Source organism: Jaculus jaculus, chromosome 13 (genome assembly GCF_020740685.1).
Source record: "Jaculus jaculus isolate mJacJac1 chromosome 13, mJacJac1.mat.Y.cur, whole genome shotgun sequence".
Lineage (NCBI taxonomy): Eukaryota > Metazoa > Chordata > Mammalia > Rodentia > Dipodidae > Jaculus > Jaculus jaculus.
Window position 1 is genome coordinate 71941055 of NC_059114.1, and position 20524 is coordinate 71961578.

The following is a 20524-nucleotide window of genomic DNA, read 5'->3' on the forward strand; positions in this document are numbered from 1 at the left end:
CACAAACAAAAGTATCATAAGAAGAGCAATTTTTTACTGGCCCCAGCACACAGGTGCAGATGGGAGCTGATCTCAGTCCACAAAACCAAGATAGCCAATAAGCCTGCAAGAAAAGCACCCAGCTTGATCAACAAGAAAGACATGCCCCCAAACTCTTGCCCAGGTTTTCTGGAAGAGGCACACACAAAGTAGATCTTGCCTAGGCTAAGTACACAACACTGTAACCTAATGGATGGTCTTCAATCCCACACCCACCTGCATCAATTTAGACCAAGCTACCCAACACAGACCACACAAAACCTGCTATTGCCACATCCTCAGTGAGACAGCTGATTTTGAGGTAAGCAGACCCTGATGCAAGACAACCTGTGATACCCTTCAAAGGGACACTCACCCAAATTATCTAGTCCCACAGTGGAAACCTCCAGTGAAAGATTGGATGAAATCAACAATGTGGATGCCCAAAATGAGCAGGCCCTTTATATGAACTTAAAGAGACCATGAACAAACAGATGTTGGAATGGGAAGAAACTGGTCAAAGAGTAACTAGACAGGAACTCCAAGAATAGTTGAAGCAAATGGATGAAAAACAGCAAAAATTAAAATTCAAATTACAAATCAAAGGTTGACTCAATTAATTAGAAGAAAGGCAGCAAAAAGAACACAAAGAATGAATGAAAGAAATGGAAGATAATTAGCAAAAACAATTCAATCAGTGGCTGAAGGAAACCAAAGAGAATCAGGAAACAGTACTCCACAGGTGGCTTAATGAAATTGAAGACGATCTAAAAGAGAGCAACCGAAGGCTAAGGGAATTTGAGGAGAATCAACAAATAAATGAGTTCATGAACCAATGGAAAGGGCTCAATGATACATACCCAAATGCAGGAATGAACTCCAAGAGACAATAAAAAGGTCAAATCAAGACATGAAAATGGAATTTAAACAAGAGATGGAAATGCTGAAGAAAAACATAACAGAAAACAGGAATGCAATAACCTTCTATGAAGGCTTCCAAGAAAGCCTTACCTACAGAGTAGACCACATGGAAGACAGAATTTTGGAACGTGGGGACAGGACGGAAGACTTATACTGGAATTCCAAAAGGATAGTTAATTTCAAACAAAAATGTGCAAACAGAATGTGAGGGAACTTTGGGACACCTTAAGAAAACCAAATATTCAGAGCATACAGGAAGGAGTAAAAATAAAGAAACAAAGTCCAAGGGCATAGATAATATCTTTAACAAAATTATTGAAGAAAAAAGTTTCCAACCTTACAAAAAAGAAACTAGTCTAGGTATAAAATGCACAGAACACTAAAATGCACAGGACGAGAAGAGATGCAAGATATCACATAATAATCAAACACTAAACACAGAAAACAAAGAGAGAATACCGAAAGCTGTAGGGGAAAAACAGCTCATTACATACAGAGGTAAGCCCATCAGAAATACCTCAGACTGAGCTGGGCATGGTGGCACAAGCCTTTAATTGCAGCACTCAGGAGGCAGAGGCAGGAGGATCACTATGAGTTCAAGGGCACCCTGAGACTACATAGTGAATTCCAGGTCAGCCTGAGCTAGAGTGAGACCCTATTTCAATAAACCAAAGGGGAGAAAAAAAGAAAGGAAAGAAAGACCTCAGACTTTCCAGTGGAAACTCTTAAGGACAAAAGAACCTGCACAACAGAGTATTTCAGAAGTTACAAGATCATGGCTGCTAACCTAAACTACTGTATCCAGCAAAATTATCCCTCATAATAGAAGGGAAAAGAAAAATATTTCAGGATATAAACCAGCCATTAGATTACATGAGCACCAAGCCAGACCTACAGAGAATAATCCACAGGACACTCCACACTAAGGAGAGAGACCAACATGCACATGAGGAGAGAAAGAGAAACAATCAAAACTAGAAGGGTCATAAAAGCATACGAACGCCAAGAAAACACCAAACTCCACCAAACCTTAAACATGACATGGATGAACTCACACCTCAGTTATAACTCTGAATGATAATGGGTGGAACTCTCCAATCAAAAGACACATGTTAGTAGGTTGGACCTTAAAACTGGATCCATCCATCTGCTGTCAGCAAGAAACCCACCATATAATTAAAAATAAACACTACCTAAGGGTGAAATTATGGAAAAAAAGATATTCTAATTCAATGAAAACAGAAAACAAAAAACAAGAAAGATTGTCTATACAGGATTTGGACAAAATAGACTTTAAACCAAAAGCAAGTGAAAGAGATAAAGAAGACCACCTCATACTTATTATAGGAAAAATTCAACCAGAGGATATTACAATCATAACTTATGTGCACCAAACACAGGGGCACCTAAATTAATAAAGAAAAATTTACTAGACAATAACAGATATAAATCCCAATTCAGTAATTAATTGTAGGAAACTTTAATGCCCCACTATCATCAATAGACAGATCCTCAAAGCAGAAAATAAAAGAGAAACAATGGAGCTAAACAACACCATAGATCAAATGGACTTATACATCTATAGAGTATTCTAACCTAATTCTGCTGACTACACATTCTTTTCAAAGCTCATGGAACTTTCTTCAAAATAGACAATACATTAAGGTGCAAAGCATGTCTCCCTAAGTTGAGAAAAAAATGACATAATTCCCTGCATTATATCTGGCCACAGTGCATTAAAACTAGAATTCAATAAGAGAAGCAAAAAAAAAAACAAAAAAAAAAACACCGACTCCTGGAGTCGGAACAGTTTACTATTAGCAATGAAGGGGATGTGGAAGAAGTCAGAAAGGAAATCCATAAATTTATCAAACTAAATGACCATAAAAACACAACATACCAAAACTTATGGGACACAATGAAGACAATTACAGGAGGGAAGTTTCAAGCATTAAATGGCTGTACTACAAAAACAGAGAGATGCCAAATAAACAACTTCAACAACCATTTGAAGATGTTGCAAAGACAAGGACATTCCAAGCCCAAGAGTACCAGATGGAAATAAATTATCAAAATCAAAGCAGAAATCAATGAATTGAAAATAAAGGCCTCGCCCCTCCCCCCCCCCTCGGGGGGCCACGCTGCGGACGGGAGGTAGAGCGGGGAGGCGCTGGTCCCCCCCCATCACCCCTCCCCTAGGATGAGACTAGAGCCCAGGCGCACAGTCTGGAGACGCTGCAGGACCCTCGGCCAGGAGCATCAGACGCGGTGAACTCTTCCAGTCTGCAATTTAAAAAAAAAAAATGGCCTCCAATAAAACTACTTTGTAAAAGGTGGGAAAGAAACAGAATGGAAAGAGTAAAAAAGTTGAAGAGGCAGAGCCTGAAGAATTTGCGGCTAGAGAAAGTACTGGATCAACGTGTAGTGAACGGGAAGGAGGAGTATTTCCTAAAGTGGAAGGGATTTACAGATGCTAGCAATACTTGGGAACCTGAAGAAAATTTAGATTGTCCAGAGTTAATTGAAGCATTTCTTAATTCTCAAAAGGCTGGTAAAGAAAAAGATGGTACAAAAAGAAAATCTTTATCCGACAGAGAATCTGATGATAGCAAATCAAAGAAGAAAAGAGATGCTGCTGACAAACCCAGAGGCTTTGCCAGAGGTCTTGATCCTGAACGAATAATTGGTGCCACAGACAGCAGTGGGGAATTGATGTTTCTCATGAAATGGAAGGACTCCCATGAGGCCGACTTGGTGCTGGCGAAGGAGGCGAACATGAAATGTCCTCAGATCGTCACCGCTTTCTATGAAGAGAGGCTGACTTGGCACTCTGTCCAGAAGATGAAGCTCAATAATTGTTTGCATTGTTTTTATATATATATATACATATATATATATAATCTGGTCTTGGGTTTTGAATTACTGGTATGAAAAATAACTACCTTCTAATACAGATCAAGTTTGATACATTGGTTTTGAACATATTGACAGTTGTCAGAAATTTAAAAGGCAGCCACATCATAATTCTTACCTATACCCTCACATAAATTCAATAGTATATTTGAAAATTTTTTTTACTAACCAACTAACTCCTCATTCAATCAGGAAAACTAGACAAATCCCAGTTTGTTAATGAACAAGACTTGTATAGTTCCTCTATGAAGTCATTCCTGTGCTGAAAGCTAAAATCTGTACTAAAAAATCACAGTTCATAGAATTCCGAAGACAATGCATGGAGATGTGATCATGGTTAGAAATGACAGTTTAGGGCCTGCTGGCACAACACTTGATACTATGAGTTCCTGACCTGCATGCTTCTTTACCCGGACTCATTCCTCACATGTAGGCTCAGTCTTTTCAGTATTTGGGTCACTGATTCAGCAGAACCCAGGATAATAACTTTGTAGTATCAGAATGTTATCCAGCTGTATATTGTTTACTTTATTATAAATAATGGTGAACAGTGGTCAATAAATAGTTTTATATTCAAAAAATAAATAAATAAAAATAAAGAAGACAGCTGGGTGTAGTGGTGCATGCTTTTAATCCCAGCACTTAGGAGGCAGGGGTAGGTGGATCACTGAGAGTTCAAGGCCACCCTGAGACTACATAGTGAATTCCAAGTCAGTCTGGGGTAGAATGAAACCCTACCTCAAAAAACCAAATAAATAAATAATTTTTAAAAAATAAAGAAGACAATTTAAAAATTGATGAAATGAAGAGCTGGTTCTCTGAAAAATAAACAAGATTGAAAAACCACTGGCTAAAGTGATTAAAAGAAAAAGGAGAAGAGTCAACCCAACATGACTCAAAATGTAAATAGAGGCATCACAACTGATACCAATGAAACTGAGTGAACCATCAGGGAATATTTCAAAAATGTGTATTCAACAAAAATGGAAAACCTGGTAGAAATGGATTAATTCATTGGCTCATGTCACCTTCCAAAACTAAATAAAGAACAGACAAACTTCTAAAACAAGCCCATTACTTCTAATGAAATAGAGAAAGTAATTTAAATCTCCTAAGGGAAAAAAAAAATAAATAATTACTCCAGGCCTAGACAGATTCACTGCTGAGTTCTACCAAACTTTCATTCAAGAACTAAAACCGCTTCTCAAATTATTTTCCACAATTGAAAAAGAAGGAATACTCCCAAATTACTTCAAATAAGCCAAGATTACTCTAATACCTAAACCAGAGATACAAAAAAAATAGAAAATTATGCTGGGCATGGTAATTGATGCCTTTGATCCCAGCACACAGAGGCAGAGGTAGGAGGATTGCTGTGAGTTTAAGGTCGCCCTGAGACTACATAGTGAATTCAAGGCATCCTGGGCTAGAGTGAAACCCTGCCTCGAAAAAAAAAAAAAAAAAAAAAAACAAAAGAAAGAAAATTATAGGGCTGGAGAGATGGTTTAGCAGTTAGGGTGCTTGCTTATGAAGCCTAAGGATGCAGGTACAATTCCCCAGTTCCCATGTAAGCCAGATGTACTCGGTTGTATCTGTGTCTGAAGTTTCATGGCAGTGGCTAAAGGTGCCAGTATGACTATTCTGTCTGTGTGTGTGTGTGTGTGTGTGTGTGTGTGTGTGTATGAAAAAGGAGAAGACTCAACCCAAAGTGACTCAAAATGAAAATGGAGACATCAGAACTGACACCAATGAAACTGGATAAACAATCAGGGAACATTTCAAAAACTTGTATTCCACAAAATTTGAAAACCTGGTAGAAATGGATGAATATGTAATTCCACTTTCTCCTTCTCTCTCTCTCAAATAAATAAATTTAAAAACAGAAAATTAGGGTACATGCCCAGTAATGGTATAACTGGGTCTGTTGGTATTTCTATAGTCAGCTTTTTCAGGAGTCTCCATATTGCTTTCCAAAGTGGTTGTACCATCCTGCATTCCCACCAACAGTGAATGAGTGTCCCTGCTTCTCCACATCCTCGCCAGCATTTATTTTCATTTGACCTTTTGATGTTGGCTATCCTTATTGGGGTAAGGTGGAATCTCATAGTTGTTTTAATTTGCATTTCTCTGATGATTAGGGATGATGAACATTTTCTTAGGTGTGTGTTTGCCATTTGTATCTCTTCCTCTGTGAATTGCCTGTTTAACTCTGTGCCCCATTTTGTGAGTGGGGTATTTGTCTTCTTATTGTTTAGACTTTTGAGTTCTTTGTAAATTCTAGAGATAAGGCCTCTATCAGTTGGATAACCTGCAAATATTTTCTCCCACTCTGTGGGTATTCTATTGGCTTTGTTTATTATATGCTTATCTGTAAAGAAACTCTTCAGCTTCATATGATCCCAATGGTTGAGTGACTGTTTAAGAACTTGAGCCACTGGGGTTTTATTCAGGAAGTCTTTTTCCATTCCTATATCATGGAAAGTACTTCCTAAATTTTCTTCCAGTAGTTTTCGAGTTTCTGGTCTTATGTTGAGGTCTTTGATCCATTTGGATTTGAGTGTTGTGCATGGTGAAATTACAGGAAACACCTGAACCACAAGACACTGGAGAGGGTAGGATCAAGACTGACCTAAATCTCCTACATCTTCCTTCCCTCCCTCTCCCCCTCTCTCCTCTATCTCTCTCCTCTCTAACTCTGGTATATTAGTTATCTTTTTCCTCAATTTCTTAGTGGACACTGACCTGTAACCCCCACTTCCAGCTTGGGCCTACAATCCACAATGAGCTTTTGATCAGAGAAACCTACAAGGTTTCCCAAAACAATGACAGACTTCTGTCAGAGTAATTGATGACCCACCAAAGGCCAGTGGTAAGACCCTATTGCTGAAGACTCCATACGCAGCTGGCACGTAAAATGGAATGACATGGCTGGAAGCCAGGAGAGAGTCAGTCCCCAGACAGTCAGCGTGTCTAGTACCAGAAGGCGCTACATAGGCGACTGGGGGAAGTGACCAAGATCTGTCCAAGCAACACATTGTTTAACCTAAGTAGCAACAATTAACTGGATGTGATACCCACACAAGTGCAATAGTGGTACACAGCCATGGTGAGGAATCAATTGCTCTTGATTTGGCTAACTGATCCACTCAGTGGTACTAGACCCTTAGCTGGAGCTGGGAAACAAGTCAGAACCATACCCAAACACAAGCCCACTCTACAATATCAAGCTACCATCAATCACGGGGTATAAGAGGGCCTACACCTATCAAACTGTCTATAAAAAAGTAAGTGTTATCTCAATTTTCTGGGTGCTAACTTACTCTCCGTTGGAGAATCTGCTTCTCTTTTCCAGATAGATGCAGATCCTAAGAAGAGAGCTGCCCCAACATACCTCAGAAGGGGCCCAACTGAAACTAAGGACAACTGGCGAAATAAGCAAGGGTGATGTTTTCCTGTGAACTGGATACCAGCACAAAGGGGAAGGAGATCAATGCAGAGAAAAATCAACTCCTACCAAATCAGAGAGCCAGAGCCTCAGAGGCCCCCAACACCTCAGCACTGAAGCAGACCAAAAATGAACCCAACATGGCTCAGGGAAATCTTGCGGAAGAGGGGGCGGAAAGAATGTCAGAGTTACATGTTGGGTCATGATTTTCAGAGACATTTATCATACCAATAACTGGGGGCTAACTCCACAATGCACGACCCATTTTCAATAATAAGGAGGGTCTAATGGGAGGGGGTAGATCACAGATGAGCCTAAATAATGGTACCAAACTGCCTGTATTTACTGAAAAGAAAACTAATAAATTAAATTTAAAAAAAAAAAAAAAAAAAAAAAAACAGAAAATTATAGAGCAATATCCCTAATGAAATTAGACACAAAATTCTTAACATTCTCACAAACCAAATTCAACATCAAAAGTGCCATCCATCTCTAGTCAGGTGTAGTGGCACACGCCTTTAAACGCAGCACTCAGGAGGCAGAGGTAGGAGAAGTGTCCTGAGTTCGAGGCCACCCTGAGACTACAGAATGAACTCCAAGTCAGCCTGGGCTAAAATGAAACCCTACCTCAAAAGACCAAAAAAAAAAAAAAAAGTGAAAAAGTGTCATCTACCTTGATTAAGAACTAGGTTTCATCCCAGGAACGCAGAAATGCTTCAGCATATAGAAACTGATAAATGATGTAATTCACCACATAAATAAACTTAAACACAAGAATCACATAATCATTTAAATAGATGCAGAAAAGATCTTTGACAAAATATAAAATCCCTTCTTAATTAAAACACTGGAAAGAATGGGGATAGAGGGAACATATCTCATCATAATAAAAGTTTTTTATAATTCAACCAAGGCCTAGATCATATTAAATGGGGAAAAACTCAAAGCACTTCCAGTAAGTTCTGCTCTCACCATTGCTTTTCAACACAGTTCTTGAAGTCTTGGTTCAAGCAATAAGACAAGAGAAACAAATAAAAGGGAAACAAACTGGCAAGGAAGAACTCAAACTATGATTCTACATGTAAGTGACTCAAAAGACTTCACCAAAAAACTTCTAAGGGTGATGAATTCTTTCAGTAAAGTGTTAAGATACAAAATAAACACACAAAAGCCATTAACTTTCCTGAATGCCAAGGATGAACACATGATGAAAGGGATAAGTGATGCAGTGCCATTTTTAATAGCCATGAAGTAATTAAATACCTTGGAATATCACTAATCAAGGAAATGAAAGATCTATACAATGAAAACATAAAAAAATGAAGAATCAAATTGAGGGAAACAAAAAAAAAATCATGTAAAACCGCTCATGCTCATGAACTGGAAGAATTTTATTGTGAAAATGGCCATCCTACCAAAAGCATTATACAGATTCAATGCAATGCCAATAAAACTTCCACCAACGTTCTTCACATAGATAGAAAAAATAGTCTCAAAATTCATACGAAAGAACAGAAGACCTCAGATAACCAAAAATATTCTCAGCAAAATAAATGCCTGTAGAAGTATCACTGATTTAAAGATATGCTACAAAGCAGTAGTAACTAAAACAGCATGGTACTGACACAAAAAACAGGTAGGCAGATCAATGGAATGGAATAATCCAAGCAACTACAGCTACTTCATCTTTGACAAAGAGGAGCCCTAAAAAAAAAGACAGCATCTTTCAACAAATGGTGCTGGAGAAATTGAATAACCACATATAGGAGAAAGAAATTAGACCCACTTTGTCACCCTGCATAAAAGTCAACTCCAAATGGAATAAGGACCCCAATTAAGACCTGAAACTAAAAAGTCTAGAAGAAAAAATAGGGAGAACACTCCATGATATAGGTATAGGGAAAGACTTCCTGAGTAAGACCCCAGTAGCACAGGAAATTAGATCAACCTTCAACCACTGGGACCTCAAGAAACTGAAAAGCTACTGTACAGACAAGCAAAGTATCAACAAAGTCAATAGACAACTTCTAGAAAATATAGAACTTATGAAAATCTTCACCATCTATACCTCTGACAAAGGTCTAATATCTAGACAGACTCCAGTATTCTAATTTAAGTTTTATTAATTTGATGTGTTTTTCAAAGGAAAGATCAGTCCATACATAACCAAATCCAAACTCCTTTGCTACAATATTTTGTGTCACTGGCTATGAAGATAATTCTTCCTTACTCATTCACATTACTTACTTTGCCCATTTTCTTATATGGCATATCAGAATTAGATAAAGAGAAGGGATTATTTATGTCAAATCAGTCATTGCACATTTATTTTGGTAGCACAGAAATGTTTGCACAATGACATGGGGAGATGGCTCAATGGAAAAGCAGCTGCCACACAAGTGTGAGTAGTAGCTGAGATCAGATTCCCAGCAGTTGCGTAAAACTGGACGCTGCAGCACTGGTACCTGTAATCCCAGTGTACCTATGGTGAGAAGGGAGGCAGGGACAGGAGGACCACCTTGAAGTTCCCTCCTGGATATCCAGCCTGGCAGATGCAATCGTAAACAATCAAAAAACTGCCTCAGACACAACAGAAGGTGAGGACCAGCCACACCATGTTGTCCTCTGATTTCCCCATGCACACTGTGCAAACACCCACACCCATGCTCATATGCATGAACATATACCCACACATGCATCAAATGCATACACCACAAGAATAAATGTTTATATATATAAAAAAAAACTTGTGCCAGGTGGCATGGGGGGTGGGGGCACACCTTTAATCCCAGCACTGGGGATACTGGAAAGAGCTATGCAGCATGTGCAGCCTTTGTGAGAGGAAAAGTGAATGGTCTTAACCAGCAGCTTTAGAGCTGGCCAGCCAGGCCAAATGGACCAACTGGTGCAATGGTAGTATGTCTGTTTGAGGGAAACAGATTGCTCTCTAATTGTATTTGAGGCCCACTCATGGGAAAACCTAGTCAAAACCCTATGGCCTAGCAGGTCATAAACCCGAGGCGGGAAACTACTACTGTTGCCGGCTAAATGCATATATTATACTTACCAAACTGCCCACCACACACTTAAGTGTATGTCCAAATATTAATGCTACTCTCACTCTTGGTTAGAAAAGCTTCTCTCTTCAGATGGTAGTGAGTACTGGGGTGGCTCAAAACTGGCCAACATGCTAAGAAGTGACTGTGGAGAGTTCGGCACTGAGACACCCCTATCACACCCTCCAAGGCTCAGGGTCCATTGTAGAAGGGGTGGTGGGAAGAATGTAAAAGCCAAAGGAAGGGGAGGACTGCTAACAATTCAATCTTCCATACACAATGTGGCCTTGATATTCATGATCTTACAGTGGCTGATACTACCTGCAAAAGACCTGCATAATAGGATCAAAAAATGATGACATCAAAATAGAAGAGATATTAGTTGGAAAGAGGGGATTCAGTGGAGGAGCGATTTGAGAGGGGGTAAAGGGGTGTGGGAAGAGGGATTATGGTCATAGTATACTATCTATATTTTATGGAAGTTGCCAACAAAAAGTTTAAAAAAGATCATAGGACATAATAAATCAATAAATAAATTTCCCCCATAAAAAGGCTGCAGCAGAGTTCAACGGGGTCCAAAGAGGCGCAGAATTGATATAGATGCAGAGCTTCACTGTAGTGTTGGGATTCTTCAATAATGAGAACTATTTGTTACTTACTTAGGGACAGCATCATACCATGTAGCCCAGATGGGCTCCAAACTCATGCTCCTCCTCTTCCTTCAGCCTCCCAGGTTCTGGAGTCACAGGCACGTGCACCTGGAGAACCTCTGGAGGTCCAGAGCCAGGCCGCGGGCCCTGCTGTGCTGCGGAGTTGAGCTGGGCCTCACGTTTGAATAAGGCTGCAAATGTGAGGTGCAGGACAATGGGGACCTTTGGAGGTGAAGTGAAAGATGGGGTTTGGTTGGACAGATGTATGGACAGACAGAAGAGAGGACTGAGCTACAATAAAGCCCCAGGGACACACCAGAGTTCTTTGCCCTCTATCGCTTGATATGCCAGCTGGTCAAGTGAGAGATCAGCGAAGTCCATTGCCTGAGCAGTGTCTTCCTCCGTACAAGAGCAAGGTGGGGATATTGTACCCTTTCTTGGTCTGATGGGTTCAACAAGGTGTCTAATCTGTTTGTTGTTGTTGTTGTTGTTGTTGTTGTTCATTTTTATTTATTTATTTGAATGTGACAGAGAGAGAAAGAGACAGAGAGAGAGAGAGAGAATGGGCACACCAGGGCTTCCAGCCACTGCTAACGAACTCCAGATGTGTGTGCCCCCTTGTGCATCTGGCTAACGTGGGTCCTGGGGAATCGAGCCTCAAACCGGGGTCCTTAGGCTTCACGGGCAAGCGCTTAACCGCTAAGCCATCTCTCCAGCCCTCTAATCCTTTTTTTAAAGTTTATTTTTATTTTTATTTATTATTATTGTTATTATTTTATTTATTTATATTTTTATTTTATTATTATTTTGTTTTATAGAAAAAGGCAAATAGAGAGAGAATGGGCATGCCAGGGTCTTCAGCCACTGCAAACGAACACCAGACACATGCACCTCCATGTCATCTGGCTTATGTGGGTACTGGGGAATTGAACCTGGGTCCTATGTATCACTGGCAATCTCTCCAGCCATTCTAAACTAGTTTTGCTGACATGGATTTAATAGGGGTATGTGCTCACATATTCCCAATTTACTTCAATAAGTTTGTAGGTTGGTACCTTTGACTTTGAGGAATAAGCTATTTGTCAGTCTGAGTCTCATGGGTGATGCTGGACAGGCAATCCATTGGTGAGTTGGTGACTCATTCTGCCTCTGTACTTAATGCCAAAATGGAACCAAATGCTCCTGTAAAATGGAATCACCCAAGAAATAGAGCCAAATTGTGATTTAAAATGGAGTCACCCCAGAGCAATTGTAGTCTGAAAACTCACTTTTCACACCATGCAGAGCCAATCAGAGCAGGGCACAGACTGATCACAACAGTTTCTTATCACAGTTTGGCAATGAAGAGCACACTTCTAGACAAGCGTATCAAACTTCTGCCTTTCAAATCAGCAGTTTGATTGTCAATTACCCCAAAGGAAACTAAACCAAAAGAGATCATTTGATTGATTAAACTTTGTAACTAATTTGCAAGCCTGGACATGTCTCCTATCTCGGGTTGTACCAGGAATGTGAGCCATGGGAGGTGAAAACCATTTAGAAGTCACAGTCTCCATCCAATAAAGGAATAATAGATTAGTAAATCATAATTCACTAGTTTACTTCGCATTGTATTAGTGTGTTAGTGGTACTGTTTAATGTGTTTCAAGTCATGAACTCACTTGGGTATCTTTAGAAGCCATAAAGCCTTTTACTTAAAAAATGAAATGTGGGCTGGAGAGATGGCTTTGCAGTTAAGGCAGATTAAGGACCTTTGCAGTTAAGGATCCAGGTTCAATTATCCAGTACCCACCTAAAGCCCGCACAAGTAGCACAAGGTAGCGCAAGTGTCTGGAGTTTGTTTTCAGTGACTAGAGGCCCTGGCTCACCCATTTTCTCTCTATATGTATCTTTCTCTCTCTCCATATCTCTATTAGCTAAAAAAATAAATAAAATAAAAATTAAAAAAATAAATAAAATACATACATATCCAATACTTTGTCATATCCACAGGACCTTTGAAAGCCATCCATGTACATCAGCTCTCATGCTAAGGGGCATTAATCCCATTGACTAGTCTATTTGTATCATCATTCAGGAGTTATCATTTCAAGGGAAAAAGAGCACTGGGGAATGTTTATGCAATGTGGCTGTCATCAGATATATAAAATAAATGTTAGATTATTTCACCTCAAATAAGGCATGGTTATTCTGCTCATGAAGAAGGTTGCATACTGGGGGTCAGTAACTATAGGTGTCCTTTGCCTCACTATCAGTAGCAGAGCCCAGTAGAAAACAAAGTATTTGGGGACAGAAGGAAATCCCATTTTCTCTGCCTGAAATAGTTTAGCTCTGTAAGTATTTACAAGTTCTTTAATATTATATCTTTATTACATAGCTCACATTCTCAACATTTTTAGCATTGCCTAATTTCATAATGGTATAATGACTCCAAAATATTTATCAAACAAGCATTTATACTGATTAACAGTTGCATGCTATATGTGATCTCAGGAAACCTAAGGACCAGTAGATGGACTAAAGATAGGCAGAGCCAATTTCAGTCATTAGCTTCTTTCTTAAATTAGATAAAATCTGGCCATGATAGTGCACATCTTTAATCCTAGCAATCTGGAGGCTGAGGCAGGAGGATTTCATGTTTAAGACCAACCTGGGTAACATAGCACAATTCTATCACTATTAAATAAAAAAAACAAAAGCAGTGTGAGGGCTGGACAGATGGCTTAGCAGTTAAGGAGCTTGCCTGTGAAGCCAAAGGATGCAGGTTTGATTCCCCAGGACCCACATAAGCCAGATAAAGTGCCACGTGTGTTTGGAGTTCACTTGCAGCAGCTGGAGGCCCTGGTACACCCACTCTCATTATTGCTCCCCACCCATCTCTCTCTAAAATAAATAAAAAGATAGAAAGCAGTTTGCCTAACTTGCTAGGAAAAATATGCTCCATACAGACCCTTTGAAATTCACTGAAAGTCTAAATAACTTGATTGAACTCCTACTATGTATCAATCATTATTTATTTAAAAAATTATTAAAAATACTTACCCTTATTGCAAATGAAGTTATAAGTTTTGAAAGGAAGGTAGGATAGTTCTTAAAAATAATGCAGATCTGGTTTCTGCAAGGTTCAGGAGTGACCAAGACTGCAGAGACCACTCTGAGGCAAGGATGGATGCTTTTATTTGGGGAAAAACACAAGCTGCCAGGACTGACTCTCAAGAGCAGAGGACAGTCAACTTTTGAGATTACAGACAGATGGCTATATAGAGTTCTTCAGTGGGGGAAGGCGAGGAAGGGAAATAGCTAGGGTGTGAGACCAGAACAGTGAGCAGGTGACCTGAGAGATAAGGGGGCAGGAAACCTAGACCAGGGGCATTATTAGGCAAGGAAGGGATAATGGCCGGGCAGTTCCCTGAGGAATGTGGATGACCCACTTCCTTATGTCTCTGTCTCCATTCTGCTGTGACTCCATTTTATCCTGACCTAACATTCTAACCTTTTGTTCATGATAAGAGATGAAGGTTAATTTTTTATGTTGACCATAAGGGTAATGAGTTCCTATAGGAGAGGCTGGATAATGCAGTCTATGGGTCTTTCTTCAGGGCAGGTGATGAGGAGGCAGTTTCATGGTGGCTAGGGGTGCCAGAGTGGTGAGATCAATATCGCCAGTGAAGCATGCTTTTGGTCCTGAGTGAAGCAGAGACTTCTCTCGTACCTGAGCTGGCTTCAGGGCAGTCACTGGCAGACACCTGTTATAGAGAAGGTGGGGGAGATGGGTTCTGTACACCCCGTGAGAAGACAGAAGGGAGAATGAAGGAGCTTGTTACTCTTGTCAAAATGCCAGCTGTAAAGGGAGATGAGCATTTAGAGGTGAGAGATAGAGGGCTTGGGGCAAGAGGAGGCAGAGGGGCATTTGGGGATCAGGGGAAGAGTAGGAAGAGTGTCTGTTGGGGTGGCAGTGTACTTATATCTGGATGAGATAGAGTAAGGGCTAAGGAAGGAAAGGCCCTGAGGAATAGCTCTGATTCTGGCTAAGGCAAGTGGGAGGAGCTGGGGTCAGGGCAGGTGAAGTTAATCAGGGACAGACAGAGGCAGAAGACTTGAGTTAATGTTAGAGTCTAATACAGTAAGCCAGCATCAGACAGGAGAGCCTTTTAGTCCATATTATTGTTTATATTGTAGTTATATTTTTCTTACTGGGTGATTAAGACCATGTAGGCTGCCAGAATTAACTGTGTATTTTGGAGGTCAATAATGGGAATGTAGGCAAAACTTTTAGGGACCTGTGAGAAGTTCTAAGACTCTCAGCATTGCCATCTGCTAGGATAAGTCAAGGCCATGCTGACCAAGTGGCCCTCCCTGTTTTGGGAAGCCTGGAGGACTGATTTTCCTCCAATGTGGCACTCCTGTTGCAGATACACCAACTTGGAATTTGTTTCTGTGTCTCCACATCCTCTCTGATCAAGAAAACAGGTAACTTACCAAAGGCTAGAAGTTCCACTGTCCCATCATCTCCTGTGGCCTTTTGACCCAGGAGCAGGAACCAAAATATTGGTTAGCCTTTTAACTCCAATGTTTTCAATTGATTTTGGCTTTACATATCATTATTAATCATGCAGTGAGACTGTTCATATCTGATTAGCAAAACAGGTTAGTTAAAAAGGGTACAGAACATATCTGGTTAGCAAAGCAGATCTGGTTAGAGAATGACACAAAGGGTTAAAATCATTCTGATTAATATTTAAGTGTAGTTGTCAGCTGACAGTGTAAGGTATATCTGGGACATAGAAAGCATACATATTCTACCTTTTAAGTATCTGTCAGTTATAAGTATAGGCAGAACATTTCAGTAACCCAGAAAATAATATTTTATCAATTATTTTATCAATAACTTTAAGGCAATTGATTTAATTTAGAAGTTGTATGTTAGGAAAAGACAACACAGTACAAAAACTTAGCATCTGTGTTTGAAAACAACTTTGGCGAATCTGCATACCAATCCAAGTACCAATTACCCCCTAAAGTATAAGTAGAACAGAAATTTAAGATTATTTTAAGGGCATAATACATGTTTTAAGTATCAATATCTCTATAAGCAATAAACTTAAGATACCAGAAATGAGACAATTAATTAAGTGAAACCTTGATTGAGACTGATTATACATAGCTCAAGAATAAAATAAAACTTGGTCATTGTTGAGTTAAGCAAGCCCAATATTAACATATATTAGAGACAATATGACAGACAGACACAAAGTTATTTCTTAAATAAGTACCTTTTACCATTGAACAATTTTAAGGTTTAACTAAAGAAATATTTATGATTGTTACATGAAGCTTAGACAAACTATATTGTTTATATACAATAGATTTTTCTAAGACATGGGAGCTTTTACATTTTTCTAAGAACAAAGTCACAATAACTCACTTTTTATAAGACTTAGACTATAACCTCAGTGATAATCATCTAGTAAAACCAGTATGAACAAGACAAGAACCATCTTAAAATTACAGAACTTTATGCAGGCATGATGATGCATGTTTATTGGTAGTCAAACATCATGGACTTTGCATAAACCAAATTACAATATTCTGAAATCTGGGAAAGTCTGATATTAACAAAAAGTAGCATTTACACACTTAAGGCATATGAGGCTACAGAGTAAATTATGAACAAAAGATCTGCTTACAGAATTTAAAATAAAAAAGAACTCTATATCATATAGGAGCATTTTTGGCTTAAAATGAGAACATGAAAAATTTTATAATTTTAAAGCTTATCAGAATTGAGATACATATATATATATGGAGAGAGAGAGAGAAAAAGAGAGAGAGAAGGTTTAGCACTTTTAAAAGCTAAGTAAGATATCCATCTAATTTATTAGTCAGTTTTTGAAATTAATTTAGCTATACTTAACATACCCAAAAAATAGAGGAACTAGGTTAAACTGACATGATCTACTGAAAAAAGGAGACAGGTCTCATTAAAAAGAGGGGACTGAGCATGCCAGGGCCACTTGCCACTGCAAATGATTTCCAAAGCAATTTCCAAATGTATGTTCCACTATGTGCATTTGGCTTTGCAAATAAGCACCTTTAACTACTGAGCCAAAAAGAAATATTTTTAATCTCTTCCAAATCAGTTTTACAGAACTATATTGAATTCTAAACATACACAACATTTTATGGCACACTCTATAAGTATTTGAAACTTAACCAACTCTATAATTCTGCCTGTACTAATTTGGTAAATTTGTTCAGTAATGACAAGTTAAAACTAAAGTATTAAGACTGATTGTTGGAGGAATTGAGGAATTACATCGTAAATTACAACAAAACTTTGCTTAGAATTTTTACTGCTCATCATGAAGTAAATCGTTTTCAAGTATGTGACAGGAAAATACTGCTTAATTTTTCAAATGCGGTCTATTTACCTTAAAAATAAGGGGAAAAAAGAGTAAATAATTCCTGTGAGATTTTTTTTGAGGCAGCGTTTTAGATATAATCTTAGGAGAGAATTAAATATGCATGTGTCAATTTTAACCTTCAGATTTAGTTAAAAGGTTGACAAATAGAGGAACCTAGTTAACTTGGCTGGGTACTCTAAATTCAGTCTTTCATAACCATTATTATGACCAGATTAACATCAATGAGTTAAAGTTAAGGTTACAACCTGAATACCATAGAAACCTGCTATCACAGGGCCATACTTTTTTTAGTCTGATGAAAACCCTAGGCTAATAGTCATTCTATATGTCAAGAAGTCTGTGATCTGATTAAGTACTTTGTCTTTAACCTTCTGTTTAAGCTTACTCACATCTTCATCTACATAATTTACTTATACCTTCATCTACATACTTTTACTTTACAACCTGTGTAACCACTCTGTAACAACCTTTTTCATCAAACACTTAACATTCAACATTTAAAGTTTCCTCTCCAGTTTATTTTCTTTAGTCAGTTCATCTCATAACTATCAACAAAAACTTTTAATGTTCTTACTATAACACTTTTAATATGACCATATTTTTCCTCAAAAGGCCTCTTGAAATAAATTTTTTTGAAAGAGTAGACAAGATTTGATTTATACTATCTACCCAGAATAAACATATAGGTTTTGGAACTTTGTTTCTTATAACATTCCTGAAACACATTTTTAAAAATATGAAAGCAAATTTAAACATTATTAGAAATTTTTTCTTACAAATTTAGTATCGAGTACTACTAAATTTCAATATGAATCTTGAGGTTATTAACTGCTAGTAGTTCCATAGAAGCATAGAAAGAAAGGAAATGCAAAACAGTTACACATTTCTTACAAGAAATCCCCATCTATTTATAGCAACTTGGCATTCATTCATCATCATGCGGGGCCAGGATCTTGAGATTCCCTACTTGCAGGCCCCTGGCTCTGCAAGGCACAGAAGTTAAGAAAAAGCCTTTTTTTTTTTTTTCTTTCTAAATTCTAGGGAGAGGTTTGGACTTTCCTTAGGGCTATAGGCTGCTTTCCAATCTTTCCATTTCACAACTTTTTAAGTGTAGGAGAATCTTGCTTTTTTTTTTTTTTTTTTTTGCCTATGATCTTAATTACTCTTAGTGTTCCTGCTGGGGGATACTGAACACTCAAAATTGGCTATGCCATCTAGTACAGTGGACTTGGTGGAAAACATCCCCACAGTGAAATGGCAGTGCTCAGAACAGAAATCATTCTGCGGCCTTAGGGCTGTGAGCCCCATACACACTCATACACACACATTCATTCCAAGTGCACTTTTCATATAGAATCTAGACAACCATTTCTCTTTTACATAGTCATTCATTTATCAGAAGTTATACATTCCCATTTTAAATTTCTACTCTATTTACAACTCTGTAGACTAAAATCAAACCTTGTTACCAGGCAGGTGTCAGGAGAGGCTGAGGGAGCCAGAGGAACTGGAGGAGCTGTTGGGCCGAGATGGGTAGAAGGACCTCGTGAGAAAAGCAGGTAGAACAAAGAGAAAGCCATACACACAGAGTGAAAAATAGAGTATTTCAGACCATTTGCCTGTACATTAGCAGTTTATCAGTGAGAATTTGGAATCAAAAGTACCATTCTCAGGCCATTTGGACCCCATTGTCCAGCTTAAGGATTTGGCCAAGCAGAGTTGCAGAGAAAGATAAGATGATGTCTAAGAGTGATAGAGGCTTTAAGCTCTTAAGGAGACAGGTCAAGAGCAAAACAAGGATGAGAGAAAAATAAACCAGAACTTAAGCTGTATTTACACAGAACACCAATATGACCCCTTGGCCCATTAGGGTGAATGGAGCCTGCACCTCCCATGTGGGCAGAGGGCGTACACGTTGCAACTGCTGGCGTTTTAGCCTGTTAGTGGGCCAGGAGGGCAACTGTGCTCCTGATGGTGAAAGCAGCTGGTTGTGGAAGATGAAAGTGGCTGGCAGTGGAAGATGAGAGCTTAGGAGGGAGAGGGAGAGGAAAGAGGGAGAGGGAGAGGAGGGAGGGAGAAGGAGTATCCCAAGATAGTAGCCAAACCAAAAGGTGCCCCTTAGGGTATAATAGACCAGAGAGTGAGACCCATGTGTTGAGAGTGCATTTTTCTCTAGACCTGAGTTTGGGGCTTAATGGCCAAGGGGTATAGCCTGGCATGCTGGCATGGCTTCCTCGAGGAGGGATGAAACCCAAGAGCAGGCTAACCTGAGAGGGACACTGAGGAGATGAAGAAAGGAAGAAGAGTGAGACCGAATTGGTGTGGTGGATGTGAAAGTCGGTACAAGGCAGAGATGGTCTGAAGCCTTCAGAGGGTCAAATGGCATCTCAGTGGTCTGGCCACCCAATACCACAACAAGAAGCCTTTCTACCTGAGTCACAAGCACCATATGTAAGGTTCAGGAGTGAACAAGACCACAAAGAACACTCTGAGGCAAAGATGGATGCTTTTATTTGGGGAAAAACACAAGCTGCCAGGACTGACTCTCAAGAGCAGAGGACAGTCAACTTTTTAGATTAAAGATGCTTGAGCCCCCTTATATATCTGGCTGACATGGGTCCTGGGGAATTGAACCTGTGTCCTTTGGCTTTTCAGGCATGTGCCTTAACCACTAAGCCATCCCTCCAGCTCTGTATCATATTTTATAGGCAACAAACATCCTTTCACAGGATAACCTGTGCAATATGACACCAAAGATGAGTACTGGGTACCCGATCAGTGATAAAACACAGTGGAGCCATAATTGGACAGCACTGTGATTGTGACGTAGCTGAATTCCTGCTGCTATCCTAAAACCAGATAGTGCATAAAAGGAAAATCCTTTGCTCAATACTTTAGAAGGTATGTTATTTTTATTTAATGAGCAATTGCTATGTGCCACATACTCTGCTAAACTAAGAAATGAATAAATGCTCTCTCATTCAATCCTTAAAACTGTGAAAAATAAGAACTACCTTCAGTCTTTAAAAAAAAAAAAAAGAAAAAAGAAAGAAAGACATAGAAACTAAGTTTGAAATTAGGTAAATAGCATCCCTA

The 20524-nt window shown here is 39.0% G+C and overlaps 1 pseudogene; it reads left to right on the forward strand.

The window, feature by feature from the left end:
- The first annotated feature begins 3242 nt into the window (after positions 1-3242).
- Positions 3243-20524, forward strand: part of LOC123454072 — a 52082-nt pseudogene continuing 34800 nt past the window's right edge.